We start from the raw sequence: 25,446 nt of genomic DNA on the forward strand, positions 1-25,446 counted from the left end.
TTTTTTTATTACTTCGTTGTCTACCGTGAAACTTCTTCGTAGTCGGTCAATAAGTTACAGGTGCCATTGACTCATGCGGTTCAGTCTGGGTTAGACCTTATTTTTTTATAAATAATATTTTTTTAATAAATGGCAGGAAACTACACGCGTTTGAATGGTTATAATGAAAGTAATTAAAAAAATAACATAAAAATGTTTTGAGCGCTTTGCAGCATAGAAATGCATATGTATATTTGTGGCTTATTTGAATTGAAAGGTCAAGAAGTTTATATTAAGAAAATAATATTTTTTGATACTAAAAAGGCACTCAACTATAAAGGAAAGTGTAACAAATTTTTTATTATGGATTTATAGATAAAACTCTCTGGCATATATATGTACAGTGGCACATATACGTATAAACGCACTCTTCAAGCTTTAAATTTTGCTAAACTTCTCTCTTTCTTTGCATTGCACTAATTACAAAAAATTCTCTCTCATATTATTTGTTAAACTAACGGAAATTCGTATTGAGTGGCAAACCCCACTATTTTGTTGTTGTTGTTATATTTAAAATCGTTGTCATTTTAAATCAATAGCAAAACAGGCACATATTCGTTTAAAAAACGCATCACTTTAATTTTTTAATAAGGCTATATTTATTTATTTTTTTAATAATTTATTGGTCCTCCATTTCTATTTATAAACTTCAAAAAATACGGTTTGGCATCGAGTCCACTAAATTTTGCAGCAGCGTTCCAGTCCGGTCCAAATCTTCCCAAGCATCCTCCTTAATAGCCAATTTGAGCTCAATTGTTGTTTTAAAGAGGTGTCCTTTGAGCTTTTTTTGCGCAGTAAGATTCTTCGCGGCATGTGCCCCCAAAGTTTTTCCACTGGATTTCAAATCGGGACTGCATGCAGGCCATTTCATAAGAGAGATGTTGTGCTCTTTCAAACCATTTCAGAGAACTCCTTGAGAGACGTGGATGGCAGCGTTATCTTGTTGAAAAAATGCTATCTTCATCCATTTTATCTTCCAAAAATGAAATGAGAGCGTCGTCCAACAAATTTTTGTGTATATTTTTGAGTTGACACTTTGGGCGGCACAAAGCAAATTTTTGCTTTTCCTCTCGATGAGAAAGCAGCCCCAAAACCATAACGCTGGCCACCACCAAAGTTTCTCTTTGACATACGGACGTCATGTTTTTCGCAAGTCATGCCAGTAACAACTGTAACGAGTCTGGAGCCATCGCAGGTTGCACTTTTTTTCATCGAAAACACAACATTTGGCCCACTCTATTGACCACAAGCATGTGCTCTTTTGGCGAAGTCTAACCGAGGCTGTTTGTGGTGCGGCTCCAGTACAGGCTTGCACACTCCGGTTTTTTCCATTTTACGTTAGGTGACATGCGTAAAATTGTGCACATGTGCCTTGTTGTCACCGAGTAAATCCAACTTCTCCTTTATTTGAGTGGATGTTCAAAAAATGTTTTGTGGCTTCCGTTCTAATTTTGATTTTATTTGGCGTTGAATTTAGTTTTTTTATTGCCTGTCGTGGCTTTTTTACGCCATAATTCTCACACCTTTTTTTTAAAAAAGGATGCGCACAACTGCCTCTGATCTTCCGATTCTTCACAGCCAATCTCTCGATTTGAGTAACCTTCTTTGTGGTACAGGTTGATTTGGACCTTTTTTGCACTGTCGTTTTAAGTACTGCCTTTTGGCATTTTAATAAAACCTTAAAAAAATATATATTTTAACAACTTTTTTGCACTTTAATAAAACGCAAACTTACCAATCTTCAATTTAATTGAAAAAACTTTTTTTTATTTTTAATCACAAACACGTTTGTCGGCTTCTCTAATCAGCTGCGTTTACAACGAATATGTGCCTGTTTTTGCTATTTGAATTTTAAAAATGCAACGATTTAAATATAACAACAACAACAAAATTGGGGGTTTGCACTCAATACGAATTTCCGTTAGTTAACAAATAATAGAGAGAGAAATTTTTTGTAGTAATTAAGTTGCAATGCAAAGAAAGAGAGAAGTTAGCAAAATTAAAACTAAGAGTGCGTTTATACGTATATGTGCCACTGTATATGCTTACTTCTAGTTTCTATATATAGAAATATTTTTTCGCCACTTTGTCGCTTTAGTAGGCTTTACAATAAATATGGCTGCGGGAAATTTATTAAATCACAATTTTTTTGGCAAAAAAAACTTTTTCAGTGCATTGGTTGTACTGTGGAAGTTTATTACGTCAGTGGCATAAATTGTATGGCTTAGATTTATCTTTTATAAAATCCAAAGCATATATTATTCATCAAATTTTTTATTTCTGACACAAAGCAATAATTTACTATCATGACAACGCTCAACTTCATGTTGCAAAATCGGTCAAAAACTATTTAGAAAATAGTAGCTAGTAAGTTGACCCTCACCCGCCTTTTAGTGCAGATTTTACCACTTTTGACTACCATCTTCCGATCGATATAGAACACCCTCACTGGAATGCGTTTCAGATCAACACAGCGTGTCAAGAATTGTCATAATTTAATCTTGTCAGCCAAGCCGGCGCAGTTCCTTTCGGATGAAGACCACAATTTGCCAAAAAGTTGGAAAAATGTTATACCTTCAGATAAGTACTTTGAATAACACTGTTGTAATTTTTTTTCTTAACTAAACGTTCAAATTTTTAAATTTTTGGTTGAATTTTTTAGGCTTAAAGACCCCCGTGTTTTTATCGTGAATTTTCAACAAAACTACTGGCTATATACGAGTTATATACCAAAGCTATAGGTTATATTCCGGTTATAAACCAAAATACCTTCATAGGCGTACTTTGAATAACACTGTTGTAATTTTTTTCTTAACTAAACGGTCAAATTTTGTATGTTTTTGGTTGAATTTTTTAGACTTAAAGACAGTTTGTCGCGATTTTCAACAAAACTACTGGTTATATTCCAGTTATATACCAAAACTATAGGTTATATTCCAGTTATATACCAAAATTATAGGTAATAAATCTATCAAGTACTTTTGCCTTGACACCTTTTTCACATAATTTCAAAAATTTTATGGAAATAAAAAAAAAATTTAAATTAATAAAATTAAAATTGAAAAAATATTTTTTATTCTTTTTTTTATTCATATTTTTTTCCTTTTTTTTATAAATTTGGTCTAAGACAACCTTTTAAGTCCCAAACACACTGTAACTTGTTTGCTTTAAAATATTAATTTTTCATCATCACGAAAAATGACCCTTATTTTCAATCGAAAACTCTCACATTAAAATATTGGATTTTAAAAATATTTCTTAGATCGATTTTTGTTTTTTTTTTGTTAAAATCTCTACTTTCGGATTGCTACAGCATTTTGAAAATATTTTCCATATAAATGTATTTAATCTTAATTGAGAAGCAGTAGGCTTGGTCTACATACACCAGCTGTACTAAGTGAGGAATTAGCAGGTAATAAATGTAGAAAAGTATGATGAGACAGTACCCATCTCCCTCACAAACAAAAATAATTAAGAAGGAAACAACAGAAACCAAACAAGTGAAAGAAGGCACCATAACCTAATGAAAGCTTAGGTAGAAGTGTAAAATAGGTATGGAAAATGACACGCCGGCAGGAGAATATCGATAAAGAAGATCATCACTATTGACTACTAAGCATGCACCAGGCCGCAAAAGCCTTTAGGCTCCGAAGAGCAAGGAGTTGGTAAAACACCGTCCAACATTTTATATTTATAGCTTTCTTTGATATGCAAGAGTAGAAATTTCAAATCTTTTTTGTTTCTAAAAATTATCTATCCTACTCTTGCCGACAGAACTGTTTACTTGAAGAGAAAAACAATCTTGCAAATATTGGTAGTAATTGGACATTTTTCACGCGCCATTTTGAACTAATGAATATATAATCGAAAAAAGTCCCGAAAGTATATTCGAAATATGGTGTTATTTGTAAAATTTTGTTATAAAAAATTTTTTTATTATAATAAGATATTAAAAAATTATGTTTTCGAAAAAACAATTTTTTTGCATTCGAAATTTTGTACCATTTAGTTTTATTTCTAAACATTTAGACGTGTTTTTCAACCCATGCATGCTATGAAAGAAATCTAAAACAATTTGCTTCCGCCTTTACACACATTAGCGCCGGTGTAATTTTCCAAAGCGCTCGCCATTTTTATTATTTTTATCTATTACAATGAATTTAGCATACTAATCGCGCTGTGACGCACTAAAAGCGCCATAATTTGCCAAACAATTATTGTTTATTAACTTTGCAAATTAACATATTGCCGGCCTTACCGCCTGCCATACTATAGCGCAATTTTCCACTCCAAACGCATAGATACGAGAAAACATTTTCCTAATTGTTATTTTTCATATTTGTTCACAATGCGCATGGCCGCGCATTTGCCACAGTAGCTGCAGCGGCTATCAAATGGCAATAAACAGCGGATTTTTATGCGCGACCAACTTGCAGGCGATAAATTCATAAGCGTTACTTAAGTATTGTCTAAGCGAAATGAATGCGCGTCGGCGCGTTAAGCACGAAGCGAGCGCGCAACGTGGCGGCAGCGGGCGCTAATGCTGAAAAAGCAGGCAATTCGCGTGAAATTAACGCGCTGGCGCCGCGCTAATCCTAAGCGTTGCGCTTTAGTCAATATTAGTTGGCGGCGCAAGCACTCAATAGTCACTTTGTTGCAATTGTAGGGCAGCCGTCGACGCATGCGCGCGCACTTTACACCCTTACAACACACGCGGAACGCGGCATGGCGACCTAGTAGCATGCAAGCAACAGCGAAGGCGCAAATAAATGGCATAAAATTAATAAAAGCCACTAGGTGAAGCAATAGCAACGACTAGCTGCACTACTGCGCTACCAATTGCCGCCGGCCAGCTGCGCTTGATCCTGCCACATTGCTTATTTAATTGAGTCGGTATTGCGCCAGCACCAGCACCACCACCACCAACGACACACAAGGCATTGCAACATTCAAGTTGCGCGAGGCGGTTTGCACTTTGTGCTACGCAAGCCATTTGCGCGCGCCGCGTTTGTGGCACGTACACTGGCGGCGGCGCCTTCAACATGCTAATCTCGCCGCTTGCTCGTAATAATAACATTGCAATGGTTTAATTTAGCAGAAAACTATCGCTGCCAACACAAAGCGGCTACCGAATGGCGGCTAAAACAAAATGCCAAACAACAAGAACAACGCTAACAGCGCAACTGCTAGTAAAGTGGCATGAAAATGCTTGAGTGGCAGCAGCAGTGGCAAGTGTGGCATCTTGTGCTCCAATTGAATGAATGCCGGGGCACAGTTGGTCAGTTGGTTGGTGGTTGGCGTGATCACTGCCACTGCAAGCAATACACAGCTAAGTGTACTGCAGCAACAATAACAACACGACCGATATTAAGTGCGGCATTGCAACAGATGACGACAGGATCATTTTCAAGTCGCATGCGTACGCATGTTGGCGCTGTTGCATGCAATAACAATCGCATGCAAACGACAACAACAACAACAATAGCGGCAGCAGTGGCTACCAGCACAACTGTTGCAACAAGAGCCAGTAATGGCTGGCACGTTAAATTTTCGCTTGCTAAATTGACTTTGATCACGCGATGCTTTTTGCTACCGGCGGCGGTGGCGGCTAATGCGGTTGTGGCAAGCAAATGATGCCGGTGTTGGCGGCGACGGTGGCACGTCGCATAGGCCGACACACCACACCACACTGCTGACCAATTGCAGTGCAAAAGCCGCCGGTCGCTATGTACGCAGCAATTCCACTTGTTGTTGTTGGTTGCTGTTTGTTGTTGCGGCGCAGCGCAATTTGCGAACGGAAGTTGGTTGTGACTTTTGTTGCCCATTTTGGTGCATACGTTTTTATTTCGGTTTTGCGCTGTGCATTTTTTACACGCTTGCCACTTATTGTTTTTGCTGTTGTTGTTATTGTTGTTGTGTGTGTGTTGACCAAGTTACGGCCAACAGATTGCAACAAGCCACACGGCTATATTGCGAAAATAATTATAATCGACTGCCGCAAACAAAAAAGTCTGCAACGAAATGGAAACAGCAGCAATAACAACAACAGCGATGAAGCTGAGGTGTATGAAACAAGACAAAAGCAGTAAATGAGCACAAAAAGTGGCATGCACTAAAAGCAGTACGCTAAAGAAAAATGTGCAACATGATTGCAGTTAAAGCAACAACAACAACAACAATAAGGGGACCAACGCATTTCGCTGCCACAGTTGCTGCCACTGATCCGCCTCTATGGCAGCAGATAAACTGCATTTACAATTGAATTTGGTTGTAATTTCTGCACAAATACAGTGCTGGCAGCCAACAGCAACAAAGGTAGCACAATAACAACAACAACAATAATAAAAAGTGCATCTGCAACAGAAGTAGCGCTCAACGGTAGCAGTAGCGCTGCAGTGCCACAATCAACATTCAGTCAAGTTATTTACAACAACACGCAAAAAGTAGGCGGTGATTGCTACGTCAGCTGCAACAACAATAACCAACAACGACAGCAACCATAATCAGCAGCGACGCTTGGAAAAAGAGTAGCAGGAAATTGATATTATATGAAATTATCCACTTGCAAGTGGTCGTTGTTGTTGTGCCTGTTGTTGTTGGTGGTGGTACTGCTGTCTGCCGTTATATGTGTAGTTGTGCGGCAAACTTAACTGTAGTTGATGGCAAGTGTGGTTGAAAAATGCAAGTGTGGCATGTTAGGTGGTTAATTTCAAGGTGATAGTGTACTCCAAACAACAACAAAATTTTCAAAATTTTCAAAATGTGTCGATTTTAAAACATCAAAATTACATTTTTAAGATTTTTGTTTCCATATAAAGATTTTTTGAGATTAAACAACACTTTTTAGCTAATAAACGTTTTGTCGAAAAAAATATCGAAAATATATTCGAAATAATTTTGGTATTATTTTTAAGCTTTTATGTAAAAATATTTTTTTATAAAAAAAAAAATAAAATAAAAACAATTTTTATAATATTTTTGTATAAAAAATTTTTGTTACAATTTGACATAAATATATATATATATTTTTAAATATTTTTGATGTTATTTTTTTTTTTACATTTGTTAATTAATTTTTTTTTCCAAAATTTTTCCATGCAGATTTTTTATATTTCATAATTATTTATATGTATTTTTTGATTATTGTTAATTTTATTATTTTCAATTTTTTTTTGTTGCAATTTTTTTAATTTTAATTTAATTATTTATTTATATTTTTCTGCTATTAAAAACTGTTATCGGTATATTACCTCCACTAGAAAAAAGAAAAAAAAAATCGTCAAGAAATATTTAAATTACAAATTAAGCAAACCAACTACCACAACAACAACAAATTACCAACTTTGTCACAAACAACTTGCAACATTAATTAAAAATCTTTATTAATTACCACAGCGATTACAGTTGACGGCAATTTGTGTGCCTAATTGCCACATTTAGGCAATCTAAAATGAACGTCTAGAGACCAAAAGCAATAAATGAGCGAAAAAATGCGAAACGTAGGTAGAAAAAAGAAGCCAAACACTTTTGCGAACATTTGCAAAGCATTTTTGTTTTAATTTTGCATATTGAAAGTTTTTTGGCCTTTTGGTGCTTGTTGTTCTTTTTAATTTTTTTTAATTTTGTTGTTGACTTTTTCATTTTTATTTTTGTTGTTGTTGTTTTTCCATTTTTGATTGTTGTTGACTTTTCTTTTGTTGTTGTTTTTTTATTTTTTATTGTTGCTGTTTTTTTTTAATTTTTGTTGTCTTTTTTATTTTTTTTTAGCTAATTTTTTGATTTTGCAAATTTCGTTCTTTTAATTTTTCATGAACTGTTTAGCTTCGTTCGCCCGGTTTATCTCTTTTTCCCTCTAGCATACAAAGTCACCATGCCGGCTTAAGTCTTCGCTAAGCTCCTCATTTTATGCTAATTATATGTCTGGTCTAGCTGCTAGTCACTCAGACATTCGATCACCGATTACCTCAGCGTCGCTTGCCGTGTGCCCGCCGTTGACCGCCACCTACCAACAAACTGTCCGCCTGCCGAGTGAGCAGCGCTTTACGCAAGTGCGTACTTTTACTGCTTAAAATGTGCTTATTTTATGCTATGTTGTTGTTGTATTATATATACATATACATATACTTATGTATTCCAGTGTGTTGTTGTGACTTTGACTTTGTGGCTGCTGGTGCTTAAGGGCGAATTACTTAAAATATTAACCTTTGGAGGCTAACAATCATCATTAGGCAAGACGGCAAGTAAAACAACAACAAACAAATACGCAAATTTTGCTATACATGCTGGCTTATTTACGAATGTATAGAAAAAAATTGTTTAAATTTTCATTCTTTGCAGTATTTGCTCGAAAACTGAAAACTCTATCGTCGAATTTTTGGTCCAAGCTTTTCTTAGCGCGTCTAAAATTTGGTTGCTGCCTTTCTAATTTTTGTTAAAATTTTTTAATTTCAATTTTATTAATTTTCATATCTAATCTTTCTACTTTACATATTTTATTTATTTCTTTATATTTTTTTTAATATTTTGCATCCTTGAGCGCTTTGAAGTTCGCAAAATCCCCAGCCCTTATCTACATGCACCGTTTGCTGCAGCATTCAACTGTCCGCTTTTAATGAGTCGCAGCATAATTTCTTTGACTTAAATTACGCCGCCGCCACTGCCCATTTGCGTAAATTGCGCGTACGCCCCCAATGCTTGCACCCACCAAAGCCACGTTGCTGCGCGTTTAACAACCCGGATGGCTTATCAAGCGGCACAAATCAACCGCCTCCGTCGTTGGGAAAGAACTTTCTTTTGCTGCTCATACGACTGGTATAACCAGGCAGCTATTAATGTTTTTTTTATATAATATTAGGGTGGTACTTAAAACGTATAATGATATTAACAATAAAATTAGGGTGGAACTTAAAAGTGTAATACGGACTTTTAACGGTTTTACTGCTTGAATTATCAATTTTGGAGACAAATGTGAAAACAATCGACTTTAGTCCCGTTTTGAAATTTTCTTCTGACTTTAGGTCCACCCTAATGTCATTTCATTATATTAATATACTTATAAAAATTTGCTAGTGATATCTTTGTGCATAAATTTATCAACTATAACGGTTAAATAAAAAAAAATCTACCGTAATTTAGTTCCACCCTAATGTCATTTCATTACATTAATGTATTTATAAAAATTAGTAAGCGGTATCAACTATAACGGTTAAATAAAAAAAAACGATTTAAAAATTTTTATCCATATTTTAGAGCCACCCTAATGCCGCTATATTTATTTTACAGTATTTATGTGCTAATAATTCATATCTCATGCACTTCACCATGCCGCATACGCCGCCAAACACTTGCCGCCAACGATTTGACTCTTTTGATGTTCACCTTCATTTGCTTTTCAGTCTTCCACTGCTTCTTCTTCCTACCCAATTATTGTAAATGAAATACTTAAATTTCATTTATTTTCGCATTGCAGAAAGCAGGTGAAATGCCCGTTGCAGCGAGCACATTTTGATGCAACGAGAAAATTGCAATTTAGATTATGAAATTTTGATAAGTTGTTGGCGGGTTGTTGTTGTTGTCATCCCTTTTGTTGTTGCACATTTTGGCAACGTTCGAAAATTGCGAATTCTTGAATTTTGAAATTTAAAAATGAAATGTGCAACAAAAAAACGAAAAAATATATGCATGTAAAGAAATGTGGCAATGTTGAAAGTGCCACAGTGAAAGCGGCAGCGAAATATTTTTCACATAAAAATCCGCAAATGAAAGAATGAAATATTTTTAAAGAGCTTGAGCACATGCAGCAGGCAAATGACGCACCAGCACCACCAACACCGCCAACGCCGCCAACAACTGCAGCAAACATGTGCATGAAGAGCAGCACCTACAGCAATATAACAGCAACAGCAACAACAACAACAACGGCGGTCAACAACTTATATAAAAAATCTCAAGCATGCAATCTTTCCTCTTTGGCAAGCGTTTTTGCATGGCTGTGTGTGTATGTGTTTGTCTGATTGCCGGCAGTTGGCAACACTTCACAACGTCGCCGCCGCCGCCGCTTGGCATGTGGAATGCGCCGAAGGGTGATCCTTATCAGCATGTGGTGCCGTGTCGCTTTCATGTTGTTCAAATTGCTATTGCTTTTGTTGTTATTATTGTTTTTGTTATTGTTGTTCTACTTTACAAATTGCTGGCGTTACATAAAAGCTCATTTAAGCAAGTGTTGCCGCAAAAAACTGTCGGAAATCAATGTGACAGCGCGGCACTGAGTTGGACACGTATGTATGTGTATGTGAAGGTGTGTATGGTATGTATGTATGCGTGAGTTATATGAAGGACTTAATGTAAATTCCGAGAGGCATAGCTGTATATATGAATTATTTTAAACAAGCGATCCGACTGAAAACGGTAAGGCTTTGTTGTTGTTGTAGCAAAAGTTTTGTTGTTTTTGTATTCTCCAAAAATGTTCGATAAATGTGGCCGAGTTGATAGTTTTTGACCTTTAATCTGGCTCCTATTGTTTAGGTAGACCCGACTCAAGACAGTCGGTTTAGATTATAAAGTTTTGGTTCGCAAGACGCAAACCACGATTCCGGCCAAATTGCTCGAAGTTTCAAAATTTTTTGCCTGATTGAGTAACAATTTAATATTTCGTAAATTAAAAGTGACATTTTTCGAAACAATTTGCAAAGTATAATATTATTTTAGTTAGCATCCAATCTCCCAGCTATCTTCTGTGCTTGTTTTCAAACGTTGACCGCGCCCTTCGGCAGTCTTACTTAGTCGATGACTTTTCTACGCTCTCATTTTGATCTCGCTTAATATTTTATTTTGTTTTTAAACTTTTGCCTCCAGTACAACTACATAGCGGAATTGCTTCTGCAAGTATGATTTCCTTTTCTTATCAAAATAGAACTCGAATATGAATAAAATCCGGCCATAAAGCTTATTTTAATGGTTGCGCCACCTAGCGTAATAGTTTTTTGAAAATACTGTTCTCTTTTTATCATTAAATATCTCGAGTATGAGGCAAATCAGGTCATAAATACGCTTGCCTGATAATCCTTTGGAATCATAGTATCCGTTTCATAGCAATATATGTATATCTCAACTATGAGGCAAGTCGGGCCACACCTACGATTTTCCTATTAGCTTGACTGTAGCGCCACCTAGCGGAATAATGTTTACTTCCTTATCAATATATGACCCGAATATGAGTCAAATGAGTTCAATGGAGCTCATAAATAAGAAATTTATAATAACTTTTCGGTAGCGTGACCTTGCGAGATCATCCTATATATCTCAAATATGAGTCAAAACAGGTTAGAAATACATTTTCGCAAAAAATTTGAGTCTTGCGCCATCTAGCGCTTGCTTGCAACATGCTACTGATTGCAAAGTATGCACTCAAATAGATACAATTTCTTTTTAAAAACATTGTTTTTTCTTATTAAATGAAATTCTAGCCCTAAATATCATTGCGACGCCGAAATATAAGCAATCTAGTTAAAAAAAGAATATAAACCTTGCAGAAAAATTAAAAAATTTAAATTTGCAACTTTTGGCAAATGAGCAGTGACAATATAATGTGGCACTCAACAAACCGACGCGATATGTAGCAGCGCGTTGTCAGCTGCCGCCATCGCGATGCTAATCAAGATGTTGCACTCTGTTTGTCAGCGACACATATGAGCGCGGCGACAACAACACTTCCGCGCTGGGCGCTGACCAACGAGCGCGCTAAATATACTCAAACAACTACATATTTATTTATATTACATACAACATATTATATACAACCGCGCATTGCTCTGTCTGCCCTCCGCGATAAGGATCTGCCTTTGGCACGCTGACTACTCCTTGAACTCCTACAAAAGCGTATATGTGAATATACATACTCGTATATAACCGCGACACTGCCGCGCGTACATTTTAATTGTTGTTGTTGTTATTTAAATGAATTTATGACTGCACAAGTGCGCGCCACTGCTGCTATGCTGCGGTTTTCCTGTTTATTTAGCGAATGTGGCAAGCGCGCATAAGCACTGCAACAGCCCGCGCGCCGCCGCGCCACCGCTTGACTGGGTATGCTTGTACGCTTTTATTAACATCTCATATGGGTGCATTTGCTTGTGTGCGCTGTCCTTCTTTGCGTGTGCGTCCTGCTTTCGACCGCTGTGGCATATTAAATCACTTGACTGACGCACCTTGCGGTCGCGCTGCATTTTCCCACACTCTCACATGCCGCCGCCCAGTCGCTGCGCCTGCCGGCCTTCGCCTGGCCACACACTATACGCGCCGTTGCTGATTCGTGGCTACTTGTTGCCAGTGTTGCTGCTGTTGTTGCGCGCCGCTAACATGCAACAGCGTTTCAAATGCAAAACCGCAAAGCAATAAAATGGAATTTTATTTGCTAAGCGAAATCTTATGTTGGCCATAATTTCAAAATCGCAGACAGCTGCAAGAGCACAACGCACAGCTCCCGCATTAATTATCGGGTTCGAAGCGTTGGCGCGGTCTGCCAAGCTGTGGCGCATGCACAAACAAACATGTATGAGTGTTCGTGTGCGTGTGAGTAAAAGTCAAGCCAAGCAACTGTCAAACAAACGAGTGTGGTCTTGTGGCAGCTTGCGTACGATTAGAGGGTTTATAGCGGCCACAAAGGCAGCAGCGGCAGTAAGAGCAGCAGCGGCAAGTGACAACTTGTTGGCCGCAAGCAAAGCGAAAGGCAAACATTGTCAACTCAGCTGCAACACCCGCATTAAAACAAAAGCCACAAGGCAACGCGCGTTGCCTGCCACTTGTGCGCGTCGCCTGAAACGTGCCACTCCACCAACAAGTGGCAATTTCAAATGCAAGCGGCGAGTGTAGACAGCAATCAGCAGCTCAGACAGCAGCTACAGCAACTTTAAAGCTGTGTATGTGTGTTCATAAAGTATGTGTGGCTTGCAACAGGGTTATACCTGTCTCGCTGTCGTCGTTGCGGTTGCTGTCACCCCATTCGTATGGCAATAAAATCAATAGTTTCTGACTGAAATCAAGATTTTGCACCGCAACTTTGTCTTTAAATAGATTATTAAGCTTGCAGCTTTAACTGATTTGTTTGTGGCAGCTGTGGCATTGCGGTGTTGTTGCAGTGTGCCGCCAGCAAAAGACAATAACACTAATGGTACACGAGATTTCAATGTCCGCTTTGCGCCTAACAGCGTTCGGTGTGCGATTGAATTAGCGTTTTTTACATATATTGTGGTTGTATGTGTGTGAGTATTTCTATGTATGTGTGTTGCTTACTCTCAACACGTGCTTTTCTACTATTATACGTCGAAGTCGACGCAGTTCTAGCACTTTCGGTATTTTCGCATAGTTTTTTGCACTTGGAAGCTATATATCTATATACCTACATATACATATCTATATATATATACCTATATACAAGTATGTATATATGCATTTATTCTAGAACTGACATTACAAAGTATTTGACCGCAAAATTTGATTTGCTTAAGTGCCAGTTGTCACTCAAGCTGGTTCGTATATATTCACTTACACGTATATATATGTATGTAAATGTATATGATATATATTTTTTATATATGTTTGTATGCAGCACTTCCTTAGTCGGTTGTCGACCGCAAAACTCTATTTGAAATTTAAATGAAGTCGCAAATGTTTATTAGCCAGCGGAAGAGAGACATTAAAATGCAAAACGCAAGTGAAAATAAATAAACAACAACTACTTTTTTACAATAAAAAGTAAGTTTTTTGTAATAAAATGTATTGCTGAGTCGATAAACGGCGCTCATTTATATTATTTCTAGCAAATTATTAACTAAAAAATTATTAAGTCAAGGGCAGTGCGAGTATTGAGCTATCTATCACGGGTGACGTAGAAAACAGGGTTGCCATATTTTTTGTTAAAAAAAATTGTTTTCAGATTTTTATGTTATTTTTACCTCACAAATATGCTTTTTTTGTTCTATTATTTATTACTAAAATAATTCAAATATAGTTGAAGGAAAAAACTAAAATAAATATCTTCCACAATTCCCTCAGTTCACCCTCGAAAAGCTGCAACTAGCCATTAGCAGGCCCAAGACCAACAAATCACTCGTAATGAATCCAGAACAACATCCAACAGCAGAAATCCTGATAATAATCGCTGCAGAGTGAGCGGTAGTACTATTGAGTATGTATAACGCCTGCCTCGGTCGGTAGGGAAAAGGAGATCCCAACTTGCCATCAGCATACCGTCCACTATGCATGCTTGACACAGCGGAAAAGCGCTATGAGAGGCTACTTAAAGCCTGACTTCAGGCGGCTTTCAATGAAGCTGGAGGACTCTAGCCTAGACATCACGGCTTTAGACCCTGCTGATCAACTCTACAAGCTTTAAAATGCGTCATTGAAAGTGTAGAAGCCGCACAGCGTAGATGGCATAAATACAAAGGAACAGTGTTGCCAGCGACTATAGATGTCCGAAAAGCCTTCAACAGCGCTAGATCGGTGGATATGATCGACGTTCTCGAAAAAAAATTCAAAACAAAGGTAGTTTGGGGCCTCAGAGCTTTGGGGCGGAGCTACTAGCTTAGTAACAGAAAACTGCTGTAACAAACTAGAGAGGGATCACGATAGATAGCGAAGCAGCACAAGAATCCATTCTAGGCCCAGACTTGAGAAACATCAGCTACGACGCGATAGTAAAACTGGAAATGCCAGACGTATCGTACTTAATTGGCAAGCATGGCTCGACTGACAACCTCCAGCTCGCTACAGAAAAAACAGAGCTATTACTGCTAACAAATAAGCGCATAAGCGGATATACTTAGAACGCAGTAAACTACTTAGAGACTGGACCACAGACGAACCTTCTTGGTAAAAAACCAGCAAGCCGCAGGAAAGGCAGCGAAAATCACCGCCCAACTCAGCAGACTAATAGCGAACATAGGGGGCACCAAACAAGAAAGAAAAAGCTTCTAATGTCGACGACAAACAGCGTCCTATTATACGGAGCTGAGGTCTGACCAGATATAGTAGAAAAAATGTCATATAACCAGATTCCCCCAACAAAAAAAAAAATAATTTCTATGCCACCACACTTCCATATTATTTCAGCGAACATATAGAAGGAGTAAAATTACAAGTCAATTAACACTTGCAGCGATCGGCTGACAAAGCAAAAGACACACACACTGTCACACACATAGAAACACACACCGTTGAAGAAATGCAAAAGCGGAATGCCCTAATGACAAAACAAGATCAAACACAGTGCTGTGGCGATAAGCGAATTGGGATATGCAAATGCAAATGGTGTTGCCAATGTGAGAGAAAAATGAACAAATACACAAAACAACAACACAAACAACGATAGTTAGCTATAGCCATAAATAATGAATACGAAACAGCAAATCACAACGCCAAATCCCGATTGCATAAATTAAAATGTTAATTCGCCTAAATGAACTGCCACAAAGCCACAGCGAAACAAACACGGCAACAACAAATAACACAGCAAAGTGAATTATTTTCGTATGCTTGCAGCCGAAAAATGTCATTATCCATAAAGAGTGAACACCAAATGCGGCTTGGTGCAACAAAAGCCAGCAAACGAGCAGCGCTTATTGACAGCGCACAGTAAGGCGGCTGCTGCTGCGCTTGCAACGCCGAGCCATCTCGGCAGCTTTGCACAAAATTAATTAGCATATCAAATACAACATAATTGCGATAATCGCACGTTAGCTGCCGCGGCAAATTTGGTGAATTCGCTAAATTTGCTTGCCGCCGCGACAGTTGCAGCCGATCAACCAATCAACGAGGCGGCCAACCTGCCGACCAATCGCCAATTTCGTAGGCCGCCTGCCTGTCTGCCGCCTGCCGTCTGCGTCTTAGACTGTCTGAATTTCTATATTTGTATTTGTTCAGCTTTGCTTTGTGGCTTTGTGTATGTGTGTGTGTCTTATGGCTTTGTGAGCCACTTGTTTACGGTCCATTTATAGCGCTCGGGCTGTTGCATGCTGTGCTGCCGCTACGCGCTTGTCACTGGCCAGCGATGACCGCACGCCGATAATGCACTGGTACAATAAGCGTGCCACTTAAACACAATAATTAATATATGGACAGTTGTTATGAGTTAGTAGCCAATAGCTGTTGGCCAAAAAGCCTTTAGAAGGGGAAGTGCATAACTTTCCTTCGATTCGTATTGTGGCAAGCGAATTTTTCGGTAATTGCAGTTTGAACGTTATGGTTTTGAGTTGGAAAATAACAAACGGATGTCATAATTGAATGGTTGGCAATAAAAATATTTTTATTGTTATATGAACTCTTATTAAGTATGTGCCTCAAAGCAGTGTGGTGCTGTAGGAGAATGCCAAATTATGTGAAATTAATCGTTTCCTTCTATTCGCTTTTATGTTTCCTACAATGCATATTTTGTTTCATTTTCTAGTCTTATTTTTTAATATCATCCTAAATGTAGGCAACGTTTTATTCATCCTATATGTAGGCAACATTTAATTGTTTACAGCAAATTATATGCTCCTCATGATAGATTCTTTATTTTTATAGTTTATTTTTTTCATTTGCTTCAGCACTTTATTCGTGGACCTGATATACCATACCTATCATCCTAAATGTAGGCAACACTTTATGTTTGAAACCTAAATTAAAATTCATGGCATGTAAACTATTGGGCAGAAGTCCTTCGCTGAACCTTCCTTGAAGGTGCCGACTGCTAAGAGATAACACAATATCACGAAGTAGTCAGTGACGAGCTGGCAACAGTTCACCGCTTTTATGGTACTGAAGTTTTTAGCTAAGGCAAGAACTCCTGCGAGTATGTTCGTTGCTCCTCAATAGCACAGCATACAATTAGGGAGTTTTACCGTGGTTGGGGGTACAAAATTGGAAAGTAGCATCCTAAATGAAGGCAACATTAATAATTAAAAAAAAAGTTATTTTTGTTGAACAATCTACATTATCTACAGAATGTATATTCTGTTATTTGGTTTTCTTTCTTCCTTCACTTCCATATTTCCGCAGATATCCAGAAATTATCATCCTAAATGTAGGCAACACATTCATTTTCATCTTAAGTTAAATACTACTATACCTATTTGTCTATTCCTCATGTTTTTTTTTCTTCCACTTTTTTCGGTTTTTATACACTAAATATCATCATAAATATAGACGAGATATACAATTCCAGCTATTCGTTGTCCTAACATATACATAAATAAGCTCGTCGCTTCCTCGCTTGTCCTTTACTTATTAACCTGAATCCCACATTACTTATTAATCGTTACAAAAGCGCCCACATCCCACTTTTTCATACCGACGGCATGTTCTTCGGTGCCACGTATCTTCTCTCATACCTTTTCGGTGCATACATATACTTTGAAGTGCAGCCTTTACCTTCCCACCACTTAATCACCTGAATTCTTAATGTCCAGATGCCGCTTTTTCATATAGATTATATGTTCTTTAGTGCTACGAATGTCTTCCTATACCATTTCGGTATTCAACTTAACTCTTCTAAGCATATTTTGGCACCTTCATTACAAACTTAACTTTTTTATCCTGCTTACTGCTTCATTAACATAATATTCATTAATAATAATCTACAATGAGGCGCATATCGATGGTCATCTATATGTATACCTCATTATTTAATCAGCTGCAATGATAGTAGCATAAAACTTAATGCTTTTTAAAGTTTTTGCAGTACTTTGACATTGTTTTTGCGCTGATTTTTTTATGAAAACTTTAAAACAAAAATTCTTCAAAGTTTCTGTTTCATTGGAATTTTTTTATATCACACTTCGAGCATTAATTAAAATTACATATAAGCTATAGGGCACCATTTTTGCAACGCTTGCATAAAAGTGTTTTTAAAAACGCATGAAATTTTATGCCATAATTACAGTTATTCAAATTCAATTCACACATTTCATAATCGGCAACAAAGCAGCGTCTTATTAATAAAATTTTGGAAGCGATAAAGCAATAAAACACGACTGTTGAGACGCGCTAGCAATATTTATAAGTCAAAAATATCAATCAAAGTCGGCAAATCGTTAATAAAACGAAGAATCGCAGTCGCCAAGAGCGCTGCGGGGCGCCACCAACAAAAATTGACGCATCAGCATAAGCGCCACAAATGAGGGCAGCACTATTTGCACGCAATGTCGCTTAGGTACAGCGACAATTGTCGCCAAAGTGAAATGTAAATGTCTGCTGGTCACAAAAAACAAAAACAAAAAAAATATGCGACAACAAAAACAGCAATTAACCGTTGTAGTTACAATTTAATTTATGTGTGAATGAAAATTGTAATGTTTTGGCGACAGCTTGTTGCTGTTGTTGCTTGTGTTGTTACCGGGGTTGTTGAAGTTGGAGTTGGTGTTTGTGGTAACGCTGTTAAAAAGTAAGTACTTCTCATGTTCACGTTGCTGTTGTTGCAACTAAGCAACTGTCAACTGTCAAGCGTCAGCAAATTTTCACTTTGCTGTTGTTGTTGTTTGTTGAATTTGTTGTTACGCGTCAGAGGCGGAGTAAAAACATTTAAATAAAATAATTTTATTGCCAAAAGTGAAGCAAAAAAGTGAAATGAAGTGAAGTGGCGTGCTGTGGCATGGAGCGGGAAGCGGCGCATGCACACTGTGCTACTTTAAAATGTAACATTAATGAAATTAAGGAGCGAAAAGTAGCTGACGCAAGTACATGCAAATAACAATTTCAAAAAATAATTTGTTAAAAAACAAAAAAAAAACATTGCTTGTGTAAGTGTGTGCGTGTTGTGCACTTATATGTTGTTAATGTTGTTGCGCACTTTTTTGTTTAAATTTTGTTGCTGTTTTTATTATTTTTATGTGTCCGCGTTGTGTTTTGCTGCCAGTCAAATTACACACATTTGACCTTAATCGCTGCTTGCCACTTTGTAGACACCAAAAACATTTTTATTAGCAACATTGCCATATCATTTTTATTTCGGTTTTTGATGTGTTTTTTGTGGTGTGAAGGCTTTGTTTAGATCGCAAAATAGCAAAAGTGCTAATTAAAAACAAAAATAGTTATAAACATATTTTTTTATTTTTTAACATTTTAAGGCACTTTAGTGCCAAAAATGGTGAAAAGCAAGTCACAGAGGATTTTTTTATTTTATTGTTTTATTTTGTTTAATTTTTTTATAGGAAATTTTGGGGATTTTTTACATTTCATTTATTTTTTATTAATTTTTTGGTGTTTTATAAATTTAATTGTCCCGAAATATGGGATTTCATCAAAAAGTGGGCGGTGCCACGCCCATAAATTTTCACAGCAGTTCTCGTAAAGCCATATCATAGGTTTTCGGTTAATGACTATTTGTGATCCGATTACGCTCATCTACCAACTCGATTTTTTTTTGTACTAGGGAATACCAAGTTTCATCAAGATACCTCAATTTTACTCAAGTTACAGTTTGCACGGGCGCACGGACGGACAGGCAGACATATATATTTATATATATATAACCCTGTATCTATTTCGTTTAGTTTTAGATGATACGTACAACCGTCAGGTGAACAAAACTATAATACTCTGTAGCAACTGGTTGCAAGAGTATAATAATACAGCGCCTCCCTTAGATTGATAGATAGAAAATGAAGCTTCTACACTGCGACCTATGGTCTATTGTGCCATCTTTTATATCACATATGGTCACTCTGAACAATAGCAATGCTCTTATAGTACTAAAAGACAGTTACGTGTTTAATGGTCGAGTGTGAGGGCGCCTATAGCCTTTCGCATGCCGCTGAGTCATGTAATATGTTTATCAAACGAAAGCTCATTTTATAGTTCGCTGAATATATATTTAATACTGAATGAACTATAGTAACAATTATTATAATTACTAATTATACATTTTACGTAAATCACGTATATGTTTAGTGGTTTTAATCGGTACATGATAAGCGTGATTTTTATAAAAAAAAATAAAGCAAAAACAACTAGCAAATATTGACAATTTTCGTCTGAAATCTCCATAAACTAATATCGTCACCTGATTCGCCACTCACATTGAAACAAGATTGGATAATTGGTTATAAAATGGTTATATGTTGGTTATAAAGGTTATATATTGGTTATATCTGACAGCGAAAGCTGAAAATTTAGTGCTACATATACATACATATGTAAAATGATGTAGTGAATCGTAAGCAATAAAAAACTGAATTTCGATTTTTTGATGTTACGTTCTTTTGCATTTTAGGTGACGATATTTAATTAAAGAAAATATAAAATAATAATAAAATTAAGAAAGAAAACTATATTGCATTGAAAATTCGCATGCGATAATCAGCTAAGGTTACGTGAACCAAAATATGCACACTGAAGGTCTTAATTATAGGCTAACCTCAAAATTAAGCTTTACAGTGTATGTCTTTATAAAAAGTAGAAAATTTCCTGTGAATACGAGCCAAGTTTAGACGCTCCCAGCAGCTTTAGCTTTACAAATACAGCGCGAGTGGAAGAAAGAGACAGCTAGCATGTAGGAGTGCAGAGAAAGAGACTGTTGTGGCAATGAAAATTAGAAACTGTCAGAAGCAATCAGTCTTGCGTGTGATTGTCTGACATCAACAAAATCAAAGCGACCAAATGTCAAGTGATTTCAAGCAAATATATTTATAGCAAACACCATAAAATGGCAAAAAAATTTACAAAATACATATAGAAACGAATATATAGCAAACAGATAACTCTAGTTATGGCTGTATGTGTACAATACAATTTCGCGATGCTGCGCTGCAGCGCGCTTAGCTCATAACAGCAACAAATTGTTGTTTGACAAAACTGGCAATCTGTCCAAAACTTTGTGGCAGCAGCAAAATTTCAATGGCAAGTCATGTCAACAGTGCAACTTTTTCAACTCCAATGCATTGCGTAGACTGCTAATGCTTTTTACTATTTTTTTTTTTAATTTTTTTCCATTTTTCAATGTCTGCGTTGCCAGCGCGCAACTGGAAGGTCATGCGGCAAAATTGCCAATTCCAGCGAATATTACCACATTTATAGGTGAACGTTGCAGATAAGCTGCACTGTGCACTATGTGTCGCGCAGTGATGACAGCTACTTGCCACAATTCCATAAATTCATGATTTTTCGATAGCTGCATTTAGCGCAGCAATTTGTTGTCGAATCGCGAATACAGCGCGTGGCTATTGAACGCTAGATCGTCAAGTGATTTTCTCGCTTTTTATATAGTTTTGCAAATATTTGCAATTAGTTGAAAATTAAACAGTAAAATTTTGATGTCACTAATCTGTGCATAGCATCAATGTTCATAGAAGCAAAGCGCAGCAAAAAAAACCATACTTGCCGCTTATGGCATGCCATGAGTTACAAACATGTAAAAAACGATATGCCACAACAGCAGCGACGCGCGCTACATACCCAGCAGACTATAAATAAATGTATGTATATGCGTATATGTGTGTGTGTGTGTGGATAAGTGCTTGAAAATGACAAAGTCAACGATTAGAATCAACTGGCCAAACGAGGAAAGGCGCGTCGTCGCGTCAATAGCAGCAGTAGCGCGCGGCCGCGTAGCAGGTGAATTGCATTGCGGCGGGCGGACAGCATAGAAAAGTTTAGCACAGACAGCGGTTGAGCCCATGTTGTGCGCCTGTATTTGGCGTAGACTATGGAATTTTTCGCCTTTTCGCAGCAGCGCAATTTGATTGTTGCATTTGTAGACGACGAGGCAAAACACACAAACAGTGAAGCGTTGATGCGCTTGCCTGCCGGTTGGCCTCGTCTGCTCCTACTTGGCAGCAGTTTAAGCAGGAGGTTATAGTGATGCTGTTGCTTTTAAAGCTTTTTGTTTGCAGTTATTTATTTCTATCTTTTTATATATTTTTTTTTATAATACTACTTAGTCAAGCGTCGCGTCGCGTCGCTTGCAGGGAGCCAAGCAACGCGACGCGCTGTGACGAGTGTTATGAGCTGTCACAGTGACAAGCGCGCACTGCACTTGTTCGCACTGTAAACACATGTTGTGCACAGAGCGACGCTTGGCTAGCCCCGCTTGATTGTCAGCGTAAAGTGGAAGAAAGATTTATGAAGCCCGACGCGTTTATGGTCATGACATTGCCCGGTAGGCAGGCAGTGCGTAAGCAGCGCGATTAACTGACTTAGCCGAGACAAGCAACTGTGTGTATGTGACACGCAGGCGCGCGCATATTTGGTGCGCAGCTGAGTGATGCCGGAAAATAGACGCGCTGCATATTGCACAAATTTGTGTGCGACAAATGGGCACGCGCGCGCATGCGGGCGATGCGTCAAAATTAGGCGCGTCATTTATAATAAAGCAAACGATGCGCGCGAAGTGCTAATAAGTCGAAGTGCGCTTCAAATATTTTAATGATATAGGTGTTTGTGCTGCGTTATCGCTGATATGGTGCACATAGCGCGAGCGTTTGTTACACTTTAGGCTGCAGCGGTAAGTTGTTTGGCATGCGTCAGCCATTTTTGGCAAGCGCGCGTGGAATTTACCAAGTGTTACCATTTAGAGCGTAGGTTTTTGTTTGTGTTTATAGGCAATTGATTAAAACTATATTACGAAAATATTTCTTAGTTAGCAATTTTAGTTAACTTACCACAATTATTTGTAGTTGCTCTTTGTTCGTGTTGTTTAAAGCATTTTCAGCCGGCGTGGGTTGTCTGGAATTAGAAGAAGTAAGGAATATAAATATTAGTAAATGCAAGGAGCGAAGGAAGGAGGACGAAGTTAATTTAAAGATAAATGAATAATGATATTTCATAAGGTTTTTGTAATATCTGAAATTAGTTAAAAATGTTGCCTAACATTTGGCGCAAAGCTATAGTAACAAAAAATGCGAAAATGCCTATGGTGTGAAGATTTCAACTGCAAAACAAAGCAAATTCAATGCAAATATAATGAAAATAGAATTTGTTATTTTTTTTTTTGTTTTTTGGTTGCTAAAGTGCTTATATTTAGGCTTTAGGCAATATTTGTCATTTTAGCTTTGCGCCAAAATGTAGGCAACATTTTTATGTCAACTCTTTATATACAGAATTTATGTAAAATAAGGCGATTACGCTGAAGCTAATTCCTTTTCTAGTTAAAATTATTATTTACTGGCTTTGTCGCATTTCGAGTAAACTTTAAAACTAAATTTTTGATTAAATTAGTGTTGATGCCAAGATGTAGGCAACACTTTTTCGCTCACATTTTTTTGTAACGATTTCATACAGCTTAAAAGGTGTTAAGGTGAAGCCATAAACGATATTGCAGAGCTGAAGCATAATTTTGCTAGTTAAAAGTGGATCCCAGCAAGAAAAAAATAAAAAAAATCACCGAAACGACGTTTTAAAATGTATATATGTATGTATGTATGTGAAGTTATTTAGCATAAATCGAAAATATATTTCTTTACCAAATTTCCAAACACACAAAAGAGATTAGCGTTTATCAAACCACTTTTCAAAATCCCAAAAAACGTACACTAAAATCTACCAGTGTGGGCATTGCACGCAAGCGCAAGTCATTAATCATTAGCGCTAAACGCTTTAATTTTCTTAATTAGCTAACAAACGAACGAACAAGCGACTACAACTCGCTTTTTTCGATCGCTGATCTGCATAGGCTACTAGCGCGGTGAAGAATTTAAGCCAAACGGGGCGTAGAAGGAGCAAGAGACCCAAAGCAACAACACACCAAATACAAATTGGTAGAAATGGGCTGAACGCTGGTGTTAGAAATACAAATACATGTGTAGTAGAGCGGCGGGCGTTGGCGCGGGTGTGCATTAGCATAGCGAAAAGCAACGAGCGCATGCACGCCCACAATACCCTGCAGCAACGAACGGCTAACAAATAGCTTAGAGAAGGTAAACGAATGTACAAAATGCTGCAAGTATGTGTTTGTATTCAAACTGATTTGTTCAAATGTGTGTGTGCGTGTGTTTGTGCTTGGAGGTAAGTGTTTTCCAAACAACTTGTTGCATGTTAGCCGCCGAAAAAACCAAACAAAGCGCAAAGACAACAACAACGATAGAGTAAAACACGCACATGGAGACACGCCCACCAAAATTGTGTGCCGCTTGAGCAACAACAAGCAACAACAATATTTAAGCAAGCAGGAGACCCACCAAACGATAATTAGAAACTAAAAATATTAATGAATGCGCACAAAAAATATTATGTGTGTGTGTTAAATGTGTGCTTGTGTATGTGCAACTGGATATTTTGAGGGTGGCAGCATTAAATTTCTTACAGCTGTTTCATAATACACAAGGCGACGCGGTGGAACGAAAGACTTAAGACACAAACTCGCAGCGCAAGATACATAAATATTAAATATATGCGATACTATACTTATACATATATATATATATATATATATATTCATGTTGGTATGTATATGTCGAAGGCATGTATATGCATGTGTGTGTGCGCGCTGTTGTATTTGTAAGATAATCATGTTTTGTAGCGTCGCTAACACTTAATCAATCACTGTCCGCCACACATGCGCGCTTAAGTTAAAAAAAAACGAGCGCATAACAAAAATACAACAACAAGGCATAATACAATAAAAATAGAATAACAATTCTAGCAAGAAGATGGAAAGAAGACACGCCGTTGACGCTTAAAGCCAAAGCTAAAGTGAGCGCTACTGCTGCTACCACATACAGCGCTGAAGGTGAGTCGCGCAAATGCAAGAACAACAACAACAAAAAGAAAGAACAGCACAAAAAACAGCAGCAACAAACACAACTTCATCACAACTAACACGACGCGTGATGGCCGCTTGGTATGCGGTGCGCGCAGATTGGCTAAATAAACGCGTTAGAAAAAGCAAAAACAACAACAACAATACAATAAAAAATAACAGCAAAATTTCTGGCTTGAAAGCCATCAAACAGCTAATGCGCCAAAAGACACGCTGTCTCGCGCATCGTCGCCTTTGCCACGCTTAACAAGCAACCAGCCAGCAAGCGCGGCAGCAACCTTCACAACGCGCACGCGCACGCTAAGCCGTTAAGCTGCATGCATAAGCCGCTCTAACCAGCCAACCGCCCACACCTGTGCGCACCCCTCCAACGCAGTGGACAAGACGCACGCGCCCGTCTTTGCACTAAACTTGCATGCGCACACCGGCATAATGGCGAAAGCGCACGCGCATGCGCAAAACGCTTGCAGCAAAAACAAAACAAAACAGCAGCTAAGAAAATATACAAGTGCCCGCTTTACAGGCTGCCAGTGGAAGCGTGACGCCGGCCAGCGTTTGTTGTTAACATATTCGCTTTACCACCCGCCGCTGGCAAGCCGTTCGACGCGGTGATGGCGTTGTTGACGTTGATGCTGCAACCGCGCTCGCTCGCCATTACATAGGCGCAAGAACATGAA

At 37.8% G+C, this 25,446-nt stretch overlaps 1 protein-coding gene across 1 annotated transcript in view; it reads right to left on the reverse strand.

Moving 5' to 3' along the window:
- Positions 1-25,446, reverse strand: part of LOC105229063 (uncharacterized) — a 120,280-nt gene that overhangs the window by 16,798 nt on the left and 78,036 nt on the right. The window contains exon 2 of the mRNA XM_049458592.1: positions 22,674-22,737. The gene's annotated coding sequence lies outside the window, so the exon portion shown is untranslated. The remainder of the gene's footprint in view (positions 1-22,673; positions 22,738-25,446) is intronic.

This window comes from Bactrocera dorsalis, chromosome 5, assembly GCF_023373825.1.
Source record: "Bactrocera dorsalis isolate Fly_Bdor chromosome 5, ASM2337382v1, whole genome shotgun sequence".
Lineage (NCBI taxonomy): Eukaryota > Metazoa > Arthropoda > Insecta > Diptera > Tephritidae > Bactrocera > Bactrocera dorsalis.